Below are 6338 nucleotides of genomic sequence, written 5' to 3' on the forward strand. Positions count from 1 at the left end.
CAATCCAGCCACTGAGACTATTTGATGGACACGGGTACAGGCCAAAGTAAACAATGGGAAGAATTAAGAGCTGTTTGGCTATTTTCCCATAATGAACCTTCACCTCTGGTGATCTGTACTGACAGTTGGGCTGTCTATCGTGGACTGACCCTTTGGATTGCTACTTGGCACATTAACCGGTGGATGGTAATGCACCATCCATTATGGGGTCAGGCCATGTGGCAGGACTTATGGGAAATAGGACACCAGAAGCAGGTGACAGTATTTCATGTCACAGGGCATACCCCTCTAGCCCACCCTGGAAATGATGAGGCAGATTCATCGGTGAGTGTGCCTGAGACGGGTGGCTTTGTTGGCACCATGGGGAAAGGGGCTAGAGGTGGACCTCCAGCTAACTCCTTGGGCAACCAGCACCTGGCCACCTAAGGTAGAATTATCCCTTGAGTGCTCAGGGGACAGCATTATGAAAGGCAGCTTCGTAATTTCTTTATGTTCAATAATGAGTTTTCCTATTTTACTACACATAGAACCAGCAGATGCTGGTGTATTGGCCAATAAGGTTTGGTGTGCCCGCTCAGGGCAGTCTCTGATACCAGCTATGGTGCTGTCTGCAGACAAAACTCTGGCCTGTATTCTGCCAGAGGGAAAAGATTTGCCTCTTTTTTTTTTTTTTTTAATTTTTTAATTTTTTATTTTTATTAATTTTTAGAGAGGCGAGAGAGTGAGAGAGAGAGAGAGAGAGAGAGAGAGAGAGAGAGAGAGAGAGAAGGGTAAGGGAGGAGCAGGAAGCATCAACTCCCATATGTGCCTTGACCAGGCAAGCCCAGGGTTTTGAATCAGCGACCTCAGCGTTCTAGGTCGACGCTTTATCCACTGCACCACCACAGGCCAGGCTGATTTGCCTCTCTTGATGCCACTGACAGCTCTCTCATTTCACCCATAGCTTTTGATTTATTAATCCTATTGCTGTAGTTTGTACTGTTTCTGTTTATGCAATGTACCCCACTACTTACACAGTGACCATCATGAAAGATACCTGTGGTTTAGATTGTGAAGCGAGCAAAAGGGGTTGAATGTTGGTCAAATAAGTTTGTAAATTGATATATATGTTTGCTCACTTATAGTTTGCACTGTGTGTGTGGGACAGGCTGTAAGCAGGCTGGTCATTATAGCCTGAGGCTTAGTTTTAAGACTAAGCTTTTCCCCACACCCTTGACTGCTGCGTGATGTGGGTGGTGCACTCTCATGAGGAATCCCATTATGCCTCAGACAATTGACTTTGTATCAGAGACTTCCTTGTTTTGTAAATTGGATTAAAGGTTTTGATTTCTATACTATAAAGCGGGGCAGACTGGGAGCTTGCTCTCTCGGTTCCTGCTATTACCATTGCAGGGGCCTCCCTGATCCCTTGCCCGTGTCTTCTTGTGGCTTGCCTGTCTTGGTGAGACACCAATAAACAGAATGGCCCACCATCCTCTGACTCTGCCATTTTTTTACTGTCTGCCCAAATCCAATGGGAACCTGCATGTGAATGGCCACGATGGTAGCTCCTGGTATGCAAGGACCCACTGTTGTAATCACAGAATGTCTACTGTAACTCTTCAAAAAGACTAAAAGGAGCCCTCACATAACTTCTGATAAGGTTAATTCCTGGGTACATTTCACAAGGTAGAACTTCCAACCACACAGGGATAGAAGGCTCTAAAGCCAGTAGCTGCAGCCACCATCATAGCAGTCTGGCCTGTGCAGGTTTGCATTTGATTTGGACAGACAGTACTGAAACAATGGAGCCAAGAACTGGTGGTGCTTTAATCCCAGCTTGCACCGGGTAGGCGAGAAATACACACAGTGGGAAAACACTCCCCTTTCCATTCAGGATTCCCAAAGCCACTGACTCATCTGAGTATTCCTAGAATCAAAGATTTCTACCTCACCAGCCTTATTCACCTCTGTTCCCCATCTCCTTCTTTCTGCACAAACTGGCTTCTCCTTCAGCACTCCATCATCTTGGCTGCCTCTCTACTGTAATGTTGATGGCAGGATCTGAGAGAGAGAGAGAGAGAGAGAGAGAGAGAGAGAGAGAGAGAGAGAGATCCCATTCTGCTTCATTTTATAGTGTAGAAATTAAAGCCTTTAAGCCAGTATACAAATAAGGAAGTCTCTGATACAAAGCCACTTATCTGAGGTATAAATGGTATTCCTCACGAGAGTGCACTCGCCCCACCATGTAACAGTCAAGGAAAAGAAAAATGCAACATGTGGGGAAAAGCTCAGTTTATAGAAGATCTTAGTATTAAAAGGGTGGGAAAGGCTTAGTCTTAAAACTAAGCCTTACGATATAAGGACCTTGTCAGCCTACAGCCTGTCCCCCACACCCAATGCAAACTATAGGAAGCAAACATATACATCATATTTACAAATTTATTTGACCTACAAAGGCATTTCCAAGAAAATGCCTGAAAAAAAAAAAATCTTTACTCTGTAAGAGAGCTTCATCATTTATAAGCAATTGCTGAGAATTCTAAGTGGAGGCAATCCAAACCAGAGAGAGATGGAGTTGCCTGAAGTTCTGTACTAGTACACAGATTGCTACTGCGTCAGCATTTGCTAGTTACGTAAGGAGAGCCCAGGTCCCTCTCAGGCTGCAGCGCTGTTCTCTCCATCTTCTCACAGCATTGGCGTTTGTGCCACGACTGCGACTAGGTACACTTCAGTGGAAGGAAGACATGGGAATAAGGAATGCAACATGAGCTATTTCTAGGTTATGTGGATAAGAATACTACATGGGATATACTGAGTAATTTTTGTCCTCTTTAAGAGAAAATTAAATATAAGAATGGACTTGGCTGATGTGTGGTGGTGCAGTAGATAAAGTGGTGAGCTGGAATGCTGAGGTTGTCGGTTTGAAACCCAGGGCTTGCCTGGTCAAGGCACATAACGAGAAGCAACTGCTACGAGTTGATGCTTCCACTCTTCGCCACCCACCCCCTAAAATCAATAAATAAAATCTTAAAAAAAAAAAGAATGGAGTTATTTTAAAGCCTCAACAAGTTTATTTTTTGAGAGCCAATTTCTCTAGATTTCCACGACTAATTTAAATATGACAAACTTGGATGGAGCAAAACAGGTCCCTGTGAAATAGATTAGAATGTAAATATGGTGAAATAGGAGACTTCTGTTGAATTAGTAATACATGACTTAGGTACTGTCAAGTCTGCTGATCATACCAGCACCAGCTCACCAACACCTTCCAATGGCTGCCTTTTTCTTTCTTTCCTTTTTTTTTTTTTTGTGGTAACTCCATTGGGTGTGCTACTCAGAGTGTCCAAGACCATCTATCATTTTGTTGGACTTCTTCACAGCCCCTCTGCTTCCTGGCTGAGTTATTTATGTAACATTATTCCACATGGGAAAGCCCAGCTGTTAAAGTTTTAGGATCAGGAATAGGAACACATTTTTATTAGATCTTTCATCTTGTCTACGGTGTTTTTCTTGGTTTATAATGACAACAGCATGCTGGCTCCTCCACCGTAACGCATCCTGTGTCTTTGTAGGGGAGACTGCCCTCGTACTTCTAGGGTTCCAGGATGGGGCTTATATCAAACTGAATATGAAATTAATGTTTGGGATTTTGTAATCACCTGGTGAGTTTGAACTCATACAATAGAAGTGGGTACCGCAGAAATTAAAATGATAACACTAAGTTATAGATTGATGGGAGTGAGAGGGATAATGAGAGAAGTTTTTAGGAGATTAGGAAGTTTTGAACATTGAAGAAAAGTACCATTTACAAAAATAGGGAAATGTAGAAACATATTAGACAAGAAGATGAAGAGCTTTATTTGGGATACATAAAATAGAATTTGCTGGGAGGTGATCCAGGTGGAAGGGTATGTGAGGTCATAATGACCTTGTAACACATCAATTTGGTTAGGCCAGCCTACATTTCCCAGAACTCCTTTCCCTGGGGTTCTGGTTAGTTTGGGCTGCAGGAGTCTTATGTGAAATGTGGAGGGCAGAGGTGAAACAGCAGCCATTTTCTTAGCTCATTCATACCTTTTCTCACAGATGTGCTACCTTTGTTAGCCTGAGGTGATGGCTGGGCCTACAACTACTCTATTTTCTTCAGCTTCTCTGACTCCTAGACCAGATGTGTTTACCTCCCAGATGAAGGGCTCTGGTCTTTCTTCAGGACACCCACAGTGCTAAGATCAGAACATTAAGAACTGATAAAAGGGTTTTACTCCATCCTGAAGCTTCTAGCCTTCCCTTCCCAGTGGGTTTCAGGTCCGATATTTAACACAAAGACAGCAGCCTTAGAAAAACTACTAAACCTCTCCAATTGTGTAGTGGAATCTTAAGCATGTCTGCTGGCCTTTGACTTTTTCTTTAGCTCAAAGCACTGCATGATTTGGCTCATTTTTCTATTCAATTTACACCATTCTTTGTCTCAGAATATTCTTTATGCTACCCTATACATTTCTTGACCACTTCAAGTCCCAAGCTCTTTTCCTGTCTCTGGGTTTTAGCGTAACCAGGTCCATGGAATGGTTTTTTCTGACTCCATTTAAATAATCCTGTTTTCTTCAGGGTCCTTACTAGAGGTTGGGTATGCTTATCTAATTAACCATTGATTAATTGGTCTTCCTACAAGAACACAGGTTCCATGACAGCAGCTGCATTGGTTTTGCCCCACCTTGTGTATGCTAAAGCTAACACTGTGACACAACCAATTCTCATATTTTTCTAGGAACGTAAAGTGACATATGAAGAATTCTACCTGTGGAGGCAGATATGCCAAGGGATTCATTTCACATTTCTTGGGAGCACAAAAACTATCCTGAGTCTACCACTATTTCTATTCTTCATGACAGGTCAATCTAGTTGCCTAAGGACTTAAGAACCATCTCAATAGTTTCTATGTCCTTTCTGTTAACAGATTCAATTACACTTTTTTGAAAAGATGTTGTGATAATCCTTAATAAAAACTCAACATTGGAGTTACCAGAATATGAATGCTATTTTGCATGATGGGTGTGAACTATGTCACTATTATTTTGGCTTTGATTTAGAGCTAAAGACCAGTGACCCATTAACAAAGATCTAAATGAGGTTTAGATTACTTATAAAACTAAATTTTCAGAAAACTCATCCAACTCTATGACCTGGTATTTTGTGTTCTACAGCTCTTATTTTCATATTGTAAACTTCTTATATATATATGTCAGAGTACTCTATTTTCCAAGATTTAAGAAGTTCCATTTATAAATACTCAACATTAGGTAAAACAAAAATAACCAAAGAATAAACAATATTTTTATTAAATAAAATAAAAAGGAAAATATGGTATTGTTTTCCAAGAGCCAATAATGAAACAATATTGAGAATAGTCTAACTTTGAAACTTTTAATTTCCAAGGTCAAACCTTTTCGTGTTACTTGGAGCCTGCAGATCACTTTTCTTTAACATTTCAATACTGCAAATATTCCTTCTTTGATGCCAGCCTTCTTGAAATCCTTCACGTCTTAAACATTTCCTTATTTCTCTTTGAACAGCTTAGTATCTTTGCAAATTATTTTTCCAGCATTTAGCCTAGACATAGTAGTTGATAAAAAACATTAAGTGGCTCATAAATTATAGCATTTGGAACTTTGGGCACAAATCCTCAATCACTACACATTTGTTCCTGGGCCACTTCCCTTGCCAAAGCAAGCTCAAACACTAGTAGTGTCTGGGTGTTTCAGTTCCTACATTCTCATACTCCAAGTGTGTTCAGTGACTACCCTTATTTCCAGTGTTTGTGCCCCCCTATCCAAATCTGTTATGGTTAAGTTTATTAATGCAACTCTTCTGAAATGGAAGCAGATTTGCTTTCCTATGTTAAATTCAAACGTCTCAAGAAAAGCCATTTTGAATTTTTTTGTGCAGTTACAAATCAGAAATTCAGTGATTCTGGTCTCACATCAACTGGTAATAAAATGGAGCAGTGAGGTATTTACAATACATATTGAAGGAAACAACTAAGATACTGTTTTTCTATTCACACCTGAAACACTTTGAATTCAAACTCAACTACAGACACAGGTGTGGGCAAAAGTATGTTACAGTCATGAGTATGAGTTTAGTCTTGTATTATTTTTCATATCAACTGTAAACCTACTTTTGCCCACCACTGTATAGTTGTTGCAATTTATTTGATTATGCAAATTATTTTTAGTAACAGGTCTAACAAGTTTGCCTGTTAATTCAGTGCTGCAAAGACAAGAGCAGAAGGCCAGACGTAGTACATACAAGCATTTTCATATTTCTCAATAAATGCTATAAATTGGCTGAATAGT

This window comes from Saccopteryx bilineata, chromosome 4, assembly GCF_036850765.1.
Source record: "Saccopteryx bilineata isolate mSacBil1 chromosome 4, mSacBil1_pri_phased_curated, whole genome shotgun sequence".
Classification (NCBI taxonomy): Eukaryota; Metazoa; Chordata; class Mammalia; order Chiroptera; family Emballonuridae; genus Saccopteryx; species Saccopteryx bilineata.